Here is a 17853-nt window from a genome sequence, read left to right on the forward strand (position 1 = left end):
CTCCCTCTCCCTCTCCCTCTCCCTCACATACTTAACAATATGTTTAGAGAAAGGATAAAAAAGCAGGTGTATACCTGTGATCCCAGCTCTTGGAGAGGTAGTTCAAGGCCATCCTTAGGTACATAGTGAGTACAGTACAAGGCCAGCCTGGGTGGGCCTCTGTGCTGCAGCCTGATGGGGTTCTCCTCAGGAGGACCCAGGCAGCAGCTCCGCTCTGCTGGACCCCTGCAGGCACCCACTGCTGGCCCCGACCGCTTGCTTCTGGCCTGCCTGGCTGCTCATCGCCCTGTTCTGGTCCCTGGGGTGGGGGTGGCAGATGAGGTGCCCATGCATGAGACCCAGGGGCTCCTGCTCCCGAGGGCGACCACGGTCCGCCCCCGCTGGCACCCTGCTTCCGCCTGAGACTGACTCGGCCGTTGGCGCAGAATATCCAGTTATGGATAAAAATGAGCTGGTGCAGAAATCCAAGCTGGCCCAGCAGGTAGAATGATATGATGACATGGCAGTCTGCATGAAGTCTGTCACTGAGTAAGGAGCTGAGCTGTGGAATGAGGAGAGGAACCTTCTCCCTGTTGTAGGAGCCTGTAGGTCATCTTGGAGGGTCGTCTCAAGTGTTGAGCAGAAGACAGAAGGTGCTGAGAAAAAACAGTAGATGGCTTGAGGATACAGAGAGAAGATCGAGACTGAGCTTCGAGACATCTTCAACGATGTACTTACTGTCTCTTGTGGAAAAGTTCTTGATCCCCATGCTTCGCAGCCAGAAGGCAAAGTCTTCTATTTGAAAATGAAGGGTGACTATCTACCGTTACTTGGCTAAGATTGCTGCTGGTGATGACAAGAAAGGAATTGTGGACCAGTCACAGCAAACATACCAAGAAGCAAAAAGGAGCAATGAAATCAGCAAAAAGGAGATGCAGCCAACACACCCCATCAGACTAAGTCAGTCTGGCCCTCAACTTCTCTGTTCTACTACGAGATCCTGAACTCCCCAGAGAAAGCCTGTTCTCTTGCAAAAACAGCTTTTGATGAAGCCATTGCTGAACTTGATACATTAAGTGAAGAGTCCTACAAAGACAGCATGCTAATAATGCAGTTACTGAGAGACAACCTGACATTGTGGACTTCTGATACCCAAGGAGACTAAGCAGGAGGAGGAGGGGAAAATTAACCGACCTTCCAACCTTTTGTCTGCCTCATTCTAAAATTTACACGGTAGACCACATGTCATCCATGCTGTCCCACAGATAGTTTTTTTGTTTATGATTTATGACAGGTTTATGTTACTTCTATTTGAATTTCTATATTTGCCATGTGGCTTTTATGTTTTAATATTTGGGGAATAGAGCCAGTTAACTTCAGGGAGTTACTTGTTTTCATCTTGAGGTGACCAATATGGGATGTGGAATTTTTACATGAGTTACACATGTCTGGCATAGTACTTTTGGTACATTGTGCCTTCAGAAGGGCCAATGTTAAAACTGCTTCCATGTCTAAGCAAAGAAAACTGCCTACATATTGGTGTGTGCTGGGGGGAATAAATGGGATAATGGGTTCCAGGCATGAGTATAGTCTTTGTGGGTACTGTAAGGCTTGGAGCACTTGTGAGGCTGTGACACAAACAAACATTTTGTGGATGCACGCTAGGATCATGTGTCTCTGTGTGCACACCCTTGACCACAGCCCCAGAAGTTGTCTCTAGACAAAATTGTGACCCAGTTTACTCTGATAAGGGCAGAAATGGTTCACATTCCATTATTTGTAAAGTTACCTGCTGCTTGCTTTCATTATTTTTGCTACACATTTTATTTGTATTTAAATGTTTTAGGCAATCTAAGAACAAATGTAAAACTAAAGATGCAGTAAAAACGGGAAAAAAAAAAGGCCAGCAATAGTTTTTGTTTTTTTTCTTTAGGCAGGGTTTCACTATGCAGCTTTAGGTGGCCTCTGACTCACAGGAAATTCAGTCTCCCAAACTTGGGGATTTGAAATAGTGTAAAAAAATAAAACCAGGCCTGTGTTTCCCCCCATCTTCTTTTTCTGTGCTTTCACTGATAGTCGATCTTGGACAAAACCCATTTCTCTTAAGTGACAGATATTTACTTGCAGATGAATGGAAACATAATCTCAATGAAATCTTTTGCTAATAATGACCCCTTGATATTCCCTGCCCCAGCTAATCAGGGCTTGTTTGTAAGCCTCTGTGTACAGGGCTGTTGAGGGTGGGCTGGTCTTTCGATTTCCCAGGTGCCCCATGGGGCATTCAAGGCTCCTCATACCCACTCTTGATCTCATGTCCTGGTCCAATCCATACATAATTTCCAGTAGGCTCTTGGAAATTTACCACATTTCAGGCTGGGAACTTGGTGCTTCTTTGAAAGGAACATCCCATTCTCTTTTCAGTAATTATTTATAGGGCATTATTATCTTCAGAGGGCTTCTAAGGGACCTAGATGATATCGCTGTGACCCCATGGTGGTTACTGAGGTGTCCCTGACAGGGTGACAGTTGTTAAGATAAAAAGTCTTGATCACAGATGCAGGAAGATGAGTTATTTCTACTATAAGCAAAAGTGATGTTCTCGTTTGAGATTCCCAGATGATGTCTGGGAGAAAAAAGGAACACTGCCGAAGTCACCTGCATTCAGAGTTTAAGCCTGCTGGTTCATTGCTATTTTAGTATTAACTATGAATCTAAGAAGGGGGTGTTACCTCTGTTAGTGACCCTTGAAGCAGATGTTGTTAATTGCATTTAGATTTTTACTTGTCAGATGGTGAGAGACTTCAACCTGATTCCTGGGTGAGGGTCTCCTTTCCTTCCTCATGCCCCTGTAAGTTTCCTTGTTTATGTCCTGCTCAGTTTCACTGTAGTGCTATGAGATTGACATCTATATCTTACTTTCTTCTTGTGTGTATGCAGTATGTGTGTGTTCCCGAGTGTGTGTTTTCCTCCAGGCTCCAAAATGGTTGCTGCAGCTCTAACCAGTACCTTTAGGTTCAAAGGAAGAGCCTTACCAGCCTTCTATATTTCCTTTTATTTATGAAAACACAGGTCATGAGTTCCTGCTTTCTTGACCATCTCTAGCTGCAAAGGAGGGAAAGCTAGCATTTGATTATATGCTCTGTGGGAGTTAGGTGTGGTGGTTAAGTGAGCAGCCAGTGGTGTCTGCTAAAGACATATCTCCTTCATATTCCTTTTAGATTATTCTTAACAACCTAATTTAATTAAATTAAAATTTTAATCCCAAAGGAAGTTTCCAGTTAGTTAAAATATCTGTGAGCGGTGGCAAGATGACATAATGGATGAGGGCACTTAACTGCCAAACCTGACAACCTGAGTTCAGGCCTGGGGACTCACACGGTGGAAGGAGAGAAGCAGCTTCTGCAAGGTGTTGACCTTCACATGCGTGCCCTGGGATGTGTTGACCTTCACATGCGTGCCCTGGGATGTGTAGTCTCTCATGAGCAGACACAATGTTTTAAAAAACTTAAGTATCTATGAAGCATGAGGCTAGTTATATTTATGAGTTTACATAATAATGTTAAAGGGAATTAAGTTACCCACCAGAATCCACAGCATGTTACTTCTGAATGCCCTCATATTTTCAAATCCCTGAATGCTCAATTTCCACATTTTTATTTGCATAAAACCCATGTATGTTCTCCCATATACTTGGCTTACTCAACAATTGGCTGTAGATAAGTTGTAGCACTGAAGGAAATGTGAATCCTATTCTTTATTGTTTAGGGAATAATGACAAGAAAATATTCTGTTCATGTTTAGCATGGTGCAATTTTATTTTCAGATGCAATATTAAACTTTTTTTTAACATTAGGTTTGTGTGTGTATGTGTGTGTTTGTATGTGCCTGTGCCATGCTATACATGTGGAGATGAGTGGGCAACTTTAGGGAGTCAGTTCTATTCTCCCATGTGGGTTCTGGGAATTGAACTCAGGTCACTGGGTTTGATGGCAGACACTGTTAACCGCTGAGACATCGCACTCAGCCTTAGTATTTTCAGTGTGAACTTGGTTGAGTCTGAGGATGTACGGCCTATGGATATGGAGTACTGAGTATATATCTGTACTGTTAAAAATGGGAAAAAGCTCTGAAATTAGCCAGACTGCTCAGTGGTTCTCAATGCTGTGCAGTTGACTTATCCCCACATGGTAACACTTTTGATGGTCCCAAGTCAGGAGGAGGGGATGAGGCTGCTACTGATGTGTAGAGGGAGTCCCAGCTCAAGATAGCCTCAGACACCAGGAGTTCACAGTGAGGAGACCCATGCCTGGGCTCAGCATGTCTGCTGCTGAGAACCAGAGCATTGGACAGTCTCTTCTCCATGCGTCTGTACTTTGTCCAGGTAGGATATCATGCTAGTAGCCTGCTTGATTTGCAGGTTCTTGGAACTGCAGCACGATCAGTCCTGAGATAGGGTCAAGAAAAGAGATCCCCAGGGCAATTTGGCTTGATAAACAAACAACTTGGAAAGTTCTAGGTTCAATTCAAAGACCTTAAGGAGTAAGATAGTGACTAAGAAAGACTCTGAATGTCAACCTCTGGCCTACACACACACACAGGACACGGGAACACACGCACATTTACACATATTACATACACACAAGAAGGTAAGATATTTAGTTGTGCAGTGAAACTGAGCAGGACAGAAACAAGGAAACTTACAGGGAGATGGGAAAGGATATAGACATTAAGACTCATTTTATGTTGGTGGGTGCAGGGAGCTCATGTTTAGATAATAGACAAGCCTTACCCTAGTATCCATGCTGGCGGGAGCAGTAGCTTGGAAAACACTTCTTTCTTGGGGCTTGGTAGGAGTCACAGGCTGTGAGTGGCTGGTGGCTGAGTGAGGGGGAGAGCTCATTGCTGTCTCTCTGCCTGGGTTTGGCATAAACAAGCTGGCCTAGGCATGGCTAGTGGAGACAAGAAGACAGCTGGCATTGGAGACAGAGTGCAGCTGCTGGCAAGTCCCTGATCTGGCCAGACAGCTACCTTGGCAATTACACTCAGCCTTACCATTAAAGGTAATTGAGTGTCAGCGAGTAGCAGTGCAGAGGCTGGGCATGTGGAGTTCTATCTTCTGAGAGGCAACGGCTCTTTCTCATTTTTTTCTTTTTCTTTTTTCTTTTTCTCCCTTCTTTTTGTGCAGTGCTAGGGCAAGCATTCGAAAACCGCTGAGTTACATCCCTAGCCCCTTTTCTGTTCTAAGCTACCCAACCTAGGCTTGAACTCAGTTTGTAGCCCGCAGAAGACTTGAACCTGTGATCCTCTTGTCTCAGCTTTTCCAGTAGTTAGGGTGATAGATCATGCTCACTGTGGAGTGCTGTGCTTCTTTCTTGACTCTGGAGATACAGAAGAAAGCCTCCCCTGAATGGTGTAGTTGTATGAAAGAAGAGGTATCCCCAAAGTTGTGACGTGTATCCCAGGGGCAGAGAGCAACAGGGAGATGTGGATAGAGACCAGTAGCTGAGATACTGGAAGGTTGAGGATTTGGCTTAGATTGCATCCAGGCCTGGGTTTGATCCCCAGCCCTGCATAAGCTGGTGGCACATGCCTGTAATCCCAACACGTGGCTTGGATTAGCAACTTTACCTGTCTGTGTCCTGTCTGTGAGTGTTCTCATGTCCAACATAGTAATGGCTCCTTACTGAGCTATGAAATGAAGTGAGCTAATACCTTATTAATGCATGTGTATTGACTCAGGGAGTGCCATTTTAGTATTGTCTTCTCTTCTTGGGACTATATACATCACACTGTTATGTGTTGTTTGCTGTCTTGCTCTGAGCAAAGACCAGACATCTTGATCTGGAACCATAATGGAGAATGATAGCTTTTCACAGGCCATTGAATTCGCTGGGATCACTTTCCTTGGTGTGGGTCAGGCCTTTGTAATCTGTGCCTAAGTTTCCACTGTTGGCAATGAAAACAGCACTTACCTTGAAGGCTTGTGGTGGGATCACACAACGCTTTAGCTTTTCCTGACAGGAAGGTTCCTTTTCTCTCTCTCTCTTTCTCTCTCTTTCTTTCTTTCTTTCTTTCTTTCTTTCTTTCTTTCTTTCTTTCTTTCTTTCTCTCTTTCTCTCTTTCTTTCTCTCTTTCTCTCTTTCTTTTTTTAAAGATTTATTTATTATATATAGGTACACTGTAGCTGTCTTCAGACACTCCAGAAGAGGGTGTCAGATCTCATTACGGATGGTTGTGAGCCACCATGTGGTTGCTGGAATTTGAACTCAGAACCTTTGGAAGAGCAGTCAGTAGTGCTCTTAACCATTGAGCCATCTCTCGAGCCCTAGTTCCTTTTCTTTCATTTGAACTGTCCCTGAAGTCAGGCCTATCACAAGGTGATCCCCAGGCCCTCCATATGCATTTTGGATTGCCATTTTCCCATTTCCACTTAGACAGACCTTAGTGTCTGCTTTTCTGAAGCTTGTTCTGACCTCTCAAGAGGAAGTAACAACAACGAGACAGTCAGTTCCTTGGGGTCCCTGAGTTCCTGTCAGTTGTTATATCTGCATATCTCTTTCCTGTGGCATGTGGTTCAGATGCCTGCCAGCATGTCTTGGTTTACTTTCACTAGATGCCTCTCTCAGAGTCATCTGTGTATCTTGGTTTTTCCCTTTGTCAGCATGAGGCTTAGGAACTAAGTGAAGTTTGGTGAGGCTGAGGGTCACATTTTCCACATTTTCTTTAGCTTAAGAAGCAGGTATAGGTGGCTGAGATGGCTTAGGGGGTAAAGGTGCTTGCCTCTAACCTAAGAACTTCGGTTTAATCTCTGGGATCCATATTGTGGAAGGAGAGACTGACTCTCCTATTGTCCCCTGCCTTTTGTATACATGTTGTAGCATATGTATCCGCCCCACCCTATACACAGGAGAAAAACAAAAATAAAAGAAGCAGTTTCCAAGGGAGCCCATTGCATCATAGTTGGACTAGAAAAGGCTGGCCACTACCCTAGAGTGGGTTTGGTCAGTACAGTTAGCAAGCACCCCCTTGCCTGTCCCACTGCAGTGGAGGGAAGGGGTGCTCTTTGTGCTCAGGTGTGCATGGTCTTCTGTGGGCCAGGACAAATGGAAATGTCAGAACTAGGTCCAGCCTTAGAGAGCTTGCCTAATTGTGGTCCTGGGATCAAACCAGACAAAACAAAGGCTGAGAATGTAGCTCAATGGTAGAGCAGTTGTCTAGCATACATGAGGTCTTAGGTTCAATCCCTAGGATCACCAGTCATCCCCTCACCCCAAGCAGGGAGAATGGTGGAGGGAAAGAAGAGGAAAAGGTAATTGTAAAGTAGTTTCAAGTTCTACAGAGAGCATCTAAAAAGACTGAGTGCTGCCTTTGGAGAGTTCACCTAAGTCTTGTTGCTGCCTTATGGGTCTCCGGGGGAACAAGATACAGACATTGGTGTTGATGCAAAGCCATGGAATTCTAGACAGGTGTCTTAGTCAGGGTTTCTATTCCTGCACAAACATCATGACCAAGAAGCAAGTTGGGGAGGAAAGGGTTTATTCAGCTTACTTCCACATTGCTGTTGATCACCAGAGGAAGTCAGGACTGGAACTCAAGCCGGTCAGGAAGCAGGCGCTGATGCAGAGGCCATGGAAGGATGTTCCTTACTGGCTTACTTCCCCTGGCTTGCTCAGTCCGCTCTCTTATAGAACCCAAGACTTCCAGCCCAGGGATGGCACCACCCACAAGGGGCTCTCCCATCCTGATCACTAATTGAGAAAATGCCCCACAGCTGGATCTCATGGAGGCACTTCCCCAACTGAAGCTCCCTTCTCTGTGATAACTCCAGCCTGTGTCAAGTTGACACAAAACCAGCCAGTACAACAGGCATGTGTCCCTGTCTTGGTTTCTGACAAAAAGTAAAAACAAAAGTAAAAGCAAACAAACAGACAAACGGGGCTGAGGATGTAGCTCAGTTGCTAGAGTGGGACAGGATCCAGGTATCTTGGGGCAGCTCTGTTGCCTCCCTTCCCTGTGTACCTGGCACATTGTTGGAACTGAATGTAACATCTGCTTTGTAGTTCAGGTTGGCTTTGAACTTAAGATCTTCCTGCCAAAACCTCTTTAAGTACTGTGATTGCAGACCTATTCATCATGCCTGGTGGGGCCACTAAGTAAGTCTTTACTGAATGAAACCCTGGCAAATACGAGAAGGCCGAACAGGAGGTAGTTGTGGGAGTCAGGATGGCTGTTGTATGCCTGGGCTCATGCTGAAGCAAGGGCCAGTTTGAGTCATGTTCTCCTTGCCAGTTCCTCTTAGAGGAGTTCTGTTGAGGCTACAGCCTGTCCAGCCTGTCCTTGCACAAGGCTCTTTTCTTGATTTACCAGGTGGTTGGTCTGCATATCAGGCACGAGAATTTGGGGTGTTTTCTTGGCTATGACAGTGACTATTTCCCACCACTCCTTAAGAGGAGCCAGAATTTAAGAGCTTTCCTTGTGTTTGAGGAGTTGAAGCCCGGGTGCCTGATAAGGGTGTCTTTGGGGAATGTGGACTCTTAAGAATAGTCAGGGATGGATTGATGATGATCAGTCAGTGTTTGTGACACTTGGGTTGTTTGCCTGCTGGCCTGCTCTGTGGATTAGGTTTGCTTGACTTCTACCCACAAATGAGGTGGTACAATCCTTCGATACTTCATTTTGGAAAGACTAAGCAATCAGATGGTCACTTGGAAGACAAACCTAGTTTGAAAAGCAATGTTGCCAGGCAGTGGTGACACATGAAATCCCCCCTCCAAAAATTAAAAAAAAAAAAGAATGACTTTGAAAAAAAGAAAAGCAATGTTTCAATCATGTTAAGGGACAGGTGTGGCTCATTGATGGAGGATATGCCTAACCTCTGTGAGGTCCTGAGTTTGATACCTAACTAACACCAATAAACCAGAAGAACAGACCCTCATTCCTTTGGCTCAGTGCTGGCTCCTTACCCTTAGGAATGATGCTTAGGCAATAGATGAATGCCTGTTCCCTGTTCCTGTTCTGTACCCAGACACACTCCTGTGCGTGATACATGTTTGACACCCCCCATGCTTCATCCCAGTCCTCAGGTGGTGGCAGAGAACTTTAGTGATACTCAAGGGTCCTACTTAAAAAAGAGAGGGGAGGACCACCTCTTGTTTTTTTGAGTGCTTGGCTTGCATATCTGGCATGAGGATTTAGGTGCTTGCCAGGCCAGGCCAGTGACTATTTTCCACCACTTCCTGGTTCCCCTTGTTGGTTCAAAGTCTGGCTGTGCCTTGGTCAGTCAGTGTTTCTGGGCCTTATTTTTAGTTCTGATAAGTCAGAGGTCACAGGAGGGTAGCTCAGCTGGCGGCAGGCAAGTGGCATTGCTGCCAGCATGTCACCAGAGCCTTTCTTGACTCTGGGCTTAAAGTTATATTAAGGACTAGGGACTCTAGTCTCCTAATCATCACAGGATTGTCATAAGAAACAACACCCCGTGCTTTCTCTTTAAGTAGGACCATGTCCTGAAGCTCAGATCATCTCAGGTCAGCTACCTCTTGATACCCTTCCTCAGGTGCTCTTCTCCTCTGCCCCTTGGCCAGGTGACCACACCTGGGCCTATTCTGAGGAGGACTTTTGTAAGTGACCTATGTCTGCTGTGAGCTGGGCCCTTGCCCTTTGTCAGGAGAAGGAGCTTGGAGAGTCCTGGAGCCAGATCCCTACACTTGGCTCTGGGACTTGGAGCCTGCAGTCTTTCCTCTTTGTCCTTATGTCCCTCTGTGAAGTTAGGGATTCAATGGAAAAATGGAGGGCTGTACATGAGTATACGAAGAACTATTCTCAAGTTACTTTATCTGATTTTGCTAGTCTAATCCCTGGGCTTGGCCCTGCTCTTATCCTGGATATTGTTTCTCATGGCTGCTGTTTAGCCTGCTCTAAAACAACAAGAATGATTCAAAGCAGGCCCCACCCCCTGCCATCTCTGACGTTGCTTACTCTTGCCTGAGGGTCAGTGTTTGGAGTACTCATGAGTCTGAACCAGTACATGGCTTGTCTGCTCTGCACAGGTAAACTTGAACTCTGTAAAGCCAAAGGCATTTATTGGCCATCCTGTAGCATCTTGTCCCAGAGGGCTAGCATGTGTAGATTGCTGAAGTTGGGGTGTTGCAGCCTTCAGAGTTTCAGGATTGAGTTTCAAGATCAGAGATGGGAGCCCAGGTTTAGATTCCTGACTCTCTATTCCTGGGCAGTATATGTGAATAATCTAAATATCCTGTCTGAAAAAGAACAAAGAAGGTTTTTTGTTTTGCTTTTTTTTTCTTTTCATTTTGCAAGTTTGGGGGTTGAATTCAGGGATTCATGTGCTAGGTAAAAGCCACTGAGCTACAGCCTCAGCCCCCTTTTCTAATTTATATTCCTCTTGTCTTAGCCTCCCCAGTGCTCAGGTGATGTTTCATTTGTTACACACTCATTTGGAGGCAGTAGGAAGGTAGCTCAGACTGGTGCGGAGGGAGCCAGTCCCACCTTTGTGTCTGCAGCTCAGGCTGGTGCGGAGGGAGCCAGTCCCACCTTTGTGTCTGCAGCTCAGGCTGGTGCGGAGGGAGCCAGTGCCCACCTTTGTGTCTGCAGCTCAGGCTGGTGCGGAGGGAGCCAGTCCCACCTTTGTGTCTGCTCTGGTAGCTCAGACTGGTGCGGAGGGAGCCAGTGCCCACCTTTGTGTCTGCAGCTCAGGCTGGTGCGGAGGGAGCCAGTCCCCACCTTTGTGTCTGCTCTGGTAGCTCGGACTGGTGCGGAGGGAGCCAGTGCCCACCTTTGTGTCTGCAGCTCAGGCTGGTGCGGAGGGAGCCAGTGCCCACCTTTGTGTCTGCAGCTCAGGCTGGTGCGGACCTTTGTGTCTGCTCTGGCTGTTGTCATTGGCACTGGTTGGTAGCTCTGGCTTGTTTCTACCTCAGAAATGCCAACCTTTCAGCTCTGCTGCTGTTTGCTTTTTAAGTGTGAATTGAAGTTGTTTGCTGGTATTTTAGATGTGCTACACAGAGAGAAAAATCTAAACAGGACCAAAGATTATAAACTCCAAACCCCTAATTTCCATTTTTCCCTCCTTTTGTCTTCAGGTTAACTTTCCAACCAGCCAGCTTTTTTGACTGCCTAAAAAAATGTTTCTGCCCAGCCATGTGTTTCTTTTTTTAGGTTAATTTTAATTGGTTATTTATTACTTAATTATTTTGTAAACTACATCTTGTTATGTAATCTAGGCTGGCTTTGAACTCCTTATGTTCTTGCCTTAGCCTCCCAAGTGCTAGAGTCATACAGGTGCTCACTACAGTGCTCAACTCTATGGTGATATTTTGTGAGTGTGTACATGTACAAGCACACACTGTGGTACACACCTGTATGTGCTTGTACATGTGGAGCCCATCTTAGTTTTTTGAGACAGGGTCTCTTACTAAACCTTCAGTTTGTTCTTACTGAACCTAGAGTTACACACTGCTATATTTGGGTTTTTTATGTGGATGCTAGGGATCAGACTCAGATATTCATGTTTTCATGGCAAGCAGTTTACCCACAATACCACCCCTCTCCAACGAATATTGATTTTAGATGGGATAGTAGTACACATAGCTGATAAACAGTACAGATGTTTACATTTCTAGACAAATTTCTATGTATGGCTTCAGGCTCCTGGCTGTGTATATTTGTCTGCATGTTATATGCTTGGGTCTCAATTTCTGTCACCGGAAAATGTGTCTTAGGGGGAGGTTTGAGACAAGGTTTCATTCTGTGATCCATATTGGCCTCAAACTCAGGGCCATCTTCCTGTCTCTGCTTTGTAGCTTCTGAAATTAAAGGCATGTACCAGCATGTTCCATTTATAAAATGGTTTTTATGATTGTACCTATCTACCTGACTAGATTTTGAGGATTTGAATGTGACATCAGTAGCTGGACATGGTGGTACACACCTGTAATCCTATTATAGGGAGGGTGGAGTGTTGAGACAGGCAGATCAGGATTCTGAGAACAGCCTAGATGACATATCAAAAGACTTACCTTCTACCCATGGCCTCCATCTAAAAAAGGTCCAATGTGGTCTCAGGTATTTAGAACAGAGCCAGCAAGCAACACTACCACCTGAGTAAAAGGTACATGTTTATTATTCATTCAATAGGTGGATTTTTCTTTTTCTCCTTTTTTTTCTCAAGAAAGAGGCTAACCTTGAACTTTTACCTGAACCACATCCCTAGGCTCTTTTTGTTTTATTTCTTTCTGGGTTTTGCTTAAGGTGCTTTTCTACCTGTTTGCTATAAGTTTGGTGCCTCCACTGTCCCTGGTTAAGAGAGAGATGAGAAAAGAAAAATATGAGAGTGTACTGATAAAGATACCTGTCTCAAAAAACCAAAGAATCCTGCAAGACAGAATTTTATGGACACACAAAACTCAAGGGCTTTGGACTTTATCCTAGGTCTGGGTTGAGGGTAAGGAGACACAGTACTGGGTGATCAACTTAAGGGTGGAGTAGAGTGTTCATTCGGTAGTCTGGGTCACATAGTTTGTGTCAGGGCAGTTGGTTCCCTGGAGAGTTCTAAGGTAAATCAGGCTTGAGTTCTAAGGATCGCTGGTTAAGAGAGAGTCCTGGGGAAGGAAGACCAGGTGACTGGAGTGTTGGGTTGGTGGCAGTGAGTCCTTTGCTTGGACCCAGAAGCCTACAATTGACAGCCACAGTTCTTGCCTTCATAGTGGCTGAGGTTGAGGCTGGATGAAGCAAATATTGAGAGGCTCCACATCTTATTCCAGCTGTGCTCAGGGCTGCTGTGGGCTGTGGGGAGAGATGGCAGGTGTGACTGTAAGGTCTGTGTTCCCAGCTGTGCTCAGGGCTGCTGTGGGCTGTGAGGAGAGATGGCAGGTGTGACTGTAAGTTCTGTGTTCCCAGCTGTGCTCAGGGCTGCTGTGGCTGTGAGGAGAGATGGCAGGTGTGACTGTAAGGTCTGTGTTCCCAGCTGTGCTCAGGGCTGCTGTGGCTGTGAGGAGAGATGGCAGGTGTGACTCAGCTCTGGGGGCAAGGTGCTCAACTTAGCAATTTCCCTTCCTCAGGAAAACTCTCTTCTGCACCTCTCTTTCTTTCCGTGGTGGCATAATCAGCTGATCTGCCTTGTGCAGGAGCTAAGCTCTAGCCTGAGCCTTCCCTGCTCCTTAGATACTGTCTGCACCAGTGGTGTGTGGTGATGCACAGTGGTTGATCTGTTTCTGGTAGCTCTATGGGATTTAGCTCTTCTGTATACTACCTCCTTGGTTCTTGCAGAACCTTCCAGGCACTTCACCTTCCTGACCAACATACTGGAAAGGAGCTGAAGCTCAGGGGACATCACTGTGTCCTGCCCAGATTCACATGGGGTTAAGGTCTTAAGTTGGAGTCCACATTCACTGGGTCTGAAAGCCAGGATTCTACTTGGGCTGCTGGTGACTAAGAGAACTGTAGACTGTAACTTAAAAAAACAAAACAAAACAAAACAAAACACAACCAACCAATCATCTAACCATGGGAGCTGAGATAAGTCTGTAAAGTGTTTGCTATGCAAGTTTGAGGACTTGAGTTCAATCCCTTGTAACCAAGTAAAAAGCCAAGTCTGTCTGTGTGAGTTTGCAATCCCATTGCTGATGGCTTGCAGACAGGAGGATGCTAATTGGTGAGCTCCTGTATAGTGGGAATGCTATCTCAAAAAATAAGGTGGGTGGCTCCTCAGGAACAACACACCACATACTTTGGCATCCATACACACGTGCACATTCACATATACCTAGTCACACACACTATAGGGATTATTGCTGGAGAGGGAAGAGGTGGGGTTTTAGATATTTGTTTTACTTAGCGATTTCCAGGTACCTGCTGGGTTAGTGGGAGGAGACTCAAAGGTAGTGACTACTGAGGCCTGAGTGCTGAGTTCCTAGTGTCCCTGCTTCTCTGTGGCTCTTGGATGAGTTCTCAGTGTACCTCATCCTGGAAATGGATTATAATGGTGCTTATTTTGAGGGTTTTGTCAGTCTTTGTTACACATCCCTCCTCCCCACACCAGGAATAGAATCCAGGGCTTGTGCATTCTAGGCAAGCGCTTTACCACCAAGCTGCATCCTCAGCCCTCATTCCATCTCTTATTCTCCACATTTTAGTTTCTGTGTGAGTGCAAAGGTCAATGTGTGGAGTGTGTTCTTCCACCATGAGGTTCTAGGGCAGCAAACTCAGGTCCTTAGACCTAGTGGCAAGCGTTGTTGCCTGTTGAGCCATCTCACTGGCCCTAACTTTATTTTCTGACAAGTTTCACAAAGTTGCCCAGCCTGGCCTTAAACTCATTCTATAGTCTAGGCAAGTCTTGAATTTTCAATCTTCTGCCTCAGTTTCCCAAGCTGGAATGGCAGGCTGGTACCAGCAGACCTGGTCAACTTGTCTATACTTTAAATAAACCTGTGACTGGCCACTTTGAATTCCAGAAGGAATTCACACAGACAGGGACACACTGGGTTCTTTATGTCATGCTATGTTGTTTATTTGCAAGGGTGAATAGAATGAGGCAGTGGGAGGTGGAATTAAAGTCAAGATTGCCACGTGTAGTTTGGCGTAGTGGTATTCCCAAGAACAAGGGCCCTCTGAAGAGAATGAGGACAACAGCGGGACATGACAGCAGGGGCTGCCTTCCACTGGATTACAGAACATGCCTGGGAGTTTCTGTTGCAGATGCACCAGGTGTCTTCTGTATCAACAGCCAGGTATCAATCAGAAGTTGGTAATGGTTGGCTTTAGAAAAAACACCAGGTCACTGAGAGTGATTAGAAACAGCTTAGAGCAAAACCTCTCCTGTCTCTCATGTTCTCTCTCTCTCTCTGTCTCTCTCTCTCTCTCTTCCTCCCTCTCCCTCTACCTCTCCCTTTCTCTCTCTACTATTTCTTCCTTTTTTCTTTCCTTCTCCCCCTTCTCCTTCTCCTTCCCTCCCTCCTTTTCTCCTTCCACCCTTCTTTGCTCTTCTTCCCCCTTCCCCCCCCTCCAAAAGAAATGAAAATGTCAAGAAGTAGGCAGATCTTGTCAGTGATTTCCATTGGCCAGTGTGGTTTCATATGCCTTTAGTTCCAGCATTCTGAAGCAGAGGCAGGCAAATCACTTTGAGTTTGAGGCTAGCATGGTCTACATAGTGAGCCAGAGAGAGCCAGAGAGAGAGAGCCAGAGGGGGGGTGGGGCTCGGGGGAGAGCACTCAAGCTCCAGGTATCAGTTAGGTTTAAAAAAAAAAAAAGGCTGGGGACATGGTCTAGCTGGAACAGTGCCTACCCAGCATGTACACGGCCTTGGGGGCATCAATACCACATAAAACTGGGTGTGGTTGTTCAGATCTCTAATGCCTGTCATCCTAGCATTCTGGAGGGAGAGGAAGGAGGACCTGGAGTTCAAGGTCATTGTGTGCTACATCTGCAGTTTGAAGTCAGCCTGCACTGAGACCTTGTCTCAAAATAAGGCAAGGAGTCTAAGAGGGTTCAGCAAGTAAAAAAAGTACTTGCTTCCAAACCTGACAACCTGAGTTTGATCCACATAGTGGAAGAAGAGAGCAGACTCTAGAAAGTTGTTCTATGACCTCCGACCATGTCCACACGTGCACATGGACATGGATAATATAAGAACCCCCCTCCACTCCTTTTTTCTAAAAGCAATGTACAGAATAGAGTTGGCATCATGATACCTTTTAGGGAAACTAAATCATTTGCATTTGGATGGTATCTGGAAGAAAAACTAATGCGTTAGCAAGGGAAGCTTGCCTGTGAGGTAGTTTGACAGACTGAGTTAGGAGAGAAAGGCTAATATTTCACCATACATTATTTTATATACTGAGAAAAAAATTTAACATGCTGTGTTAACATCCTGTGAAGGCCAAGCAAGTACCAAAAGAGGCACCAAAATGTGCCTGGATAGGTGATGGATGGTTGTACAGATGGAGAGAGGTAGACACACAGACAGGTAGGAGGCAGGTCGTGATGGATATGTGTAGATGTGTGGATATAGCAGTGACCCGTTGTAGTGGGAAGATTGTGTAGAACCCGTAGCTGGGTTTACACGCTACTCCAGGTGGTTCAAGCAGTGGGTAACACTCTCCGTGCCTCCAGCAGGAAGAGGAGATGGTGAAGGACTACACTCATAGTCTTAACATTTTATTAGACAGAATATTTTATTTAATATGTATATTTATATATTTTAGACAGGGTCTCACTAATATATCCTTGGCTAGCCTGGTACTCAACTATGTAGACTAGGCTGGTCTCAAACTCACAGAGATCACCTGCCTCTGCCTCCCTAGTGCTGGGATTAAAAGTATGACCATCACATGTAGTCAAGTGGTTTATTTATTAGATTAAAAATTGTGGCATCAGTGAGATGGTTCAGTGAATAAAAGTGCTGTCACACACACACACACACACACACACACACAAAGAGTAAAATGTTAAAAGTTGTGTTGCATTGCAAGGCAGTGGAGGTGTGCATCTTTAATCCCAGCACTTGGGAGGCAGAGGCAGGCGAATCTCTGTGAGTTTAAGGTCAGCCTGGTCTATAGAGTGAGTTCTAGGATAGTAGGGATGTTACATAAAGAAACCCTGTCTCGAAAAAACCAAACAGCAACAGCAATAGTTGTGTTTTGTGTGTGTGTGTGTGTGTGTGTGTGTGTGTGTGTGTGTGTATACACACACACATGTTTATGTATGTATACATGTGGAGGCCAGAGGACATTCTCAGTTGTCATTTGAATTGTCATTCAAAAATCAAATGTCTTTGATTTTTTTTTTTTAAATATTATGTATTTAATCTGTAAGTACTCTGCTCCTCTCTTCAGACACCCCAGAAGAGGGCATCAGATTCCATTACAGATGGTTGTGAGCCACCATGTGGTTACTGGGAATTGAACTCAGGACCTCTGGAAGATCAGTCAACGCTCTTAACCATTGAGCCATCTCTCCAGCCCTAATCCTCTTTGAATTTTAAGATGGGGCTCTCACTGGCCAGGAGCTTGCCAACTGTACTAGGCTGGCTTGCCCTAGGGATCTCTGTGTCTCCATTCTCCCAGTGTTAGAATTACAGGCATGTACTGCTACACTGAGCTTTAAAAATTATTATTGTTGCCGGGTGGTGGTGGCGCACACCTTTAATCCCAGCACTTGGGAGGCAGAGGCAGGCGGATCTCTGAGTTCGAGGCCAGCCTGGTCTACAGAGTGAGTTCCAGGACAGCCAGGGCTAAACAGAGAAACCCTGTCTCAAAAAATCAAAAAAAAAAAAAAAATATTATTGTTGTTATTATTATTATTATTTAATATAGTACTGGCTGGTCTGGAACTTGCTATATAGCTTTTCCTCAAACTCAGAGATCACCTACCTCTGCCTCTGCCTCTGCTGGTGGAATTAAAGGCATGTGCTACCCTGCTGGCCCCAAACTTTTTTTTTTTTTCCGAGACAGGGTTTCTCAGTGTAGCCCTGGCTGTCCTGGAACTCACTCTGTAGACCAACCAGGCTGGCCTCGAACTCAGAAATCCTCCTGTCTCTGCCTCCCAAGTGCTGGGATTAAAGGCGTGTGCCACCACTGCCCAGCATAAACTTTTTTTTTTTTTGAGTGTGGATTCTGGGGATTGAACTCCGGTCCTAATACTTGTTTAACAAATGCTCTACCTACTGAGCTATCTCCTTTGCTCCTTACAGTATTGTTTTCTGTGAACATCTAGTATAGGGATGGACACATAATACTGGCATTTGGGCATTATGTATGCTTACGGTGTGATAAAGGTCTGGAATCTTTAGTTCATGAAACATACATGCAAATGATCAGTATGATGCCCCCAGGTTCTTCAGGGTTCAAGGGATTAAGGTCCCTTCAG

The 17853-nt window shown here is 45.4% G+C and overlaps 1 protein-coding gene and 1 pseudogene across 4 annotated transcripts in view; both read left to right on the forward strand.

The window, feature by feature from the left end:
* Abcc1 (ATP binding cassette subfamily C member 1) overlaps positions 1–17853 on the forward strand; it is a 128003-nt gene that overhangs the window by 20423 nt on the left and 89727 nt on the right. The window contains exon 1 of one of the 4 annotated variants that reach the window (XM_031363161.1): positions 9426–9503. The exons of 2 other annotated variants lie outside the window; for them this stretch is intronic. The gene's annotated coding sequence lies outside the window, so the exon portion shown is untranslated. Of the gene's footprint in view, positions 1–9425; positions 9504–9951; positions 10026–17853 lie in introns of those variants that run through there. One more of the 4 variants, XM_031363160.1, reaches the window with a different exon arrangement.
* LOC116085611 lies at positions 437–2710 on the forward strand (annotated as a pseudogene).

This window comes from Mastomys coucha, unplaced genomic scaffold (genome assembly GCF_008632895.1).
Source record: "Mastomys coucha isolate ucsf_1 unplaced genomic scaffold, UCSF_Mcou_1 pScaffold12, whole genome shotgun sequence".
In the NCBI taxonomy this organism is placed as follows: domain Eukaryota; kingdom Metazoa; phylum Chordata; class Mammalia; order Rodentia; family Muridae; genus Mastomys; species Mastomys coucha.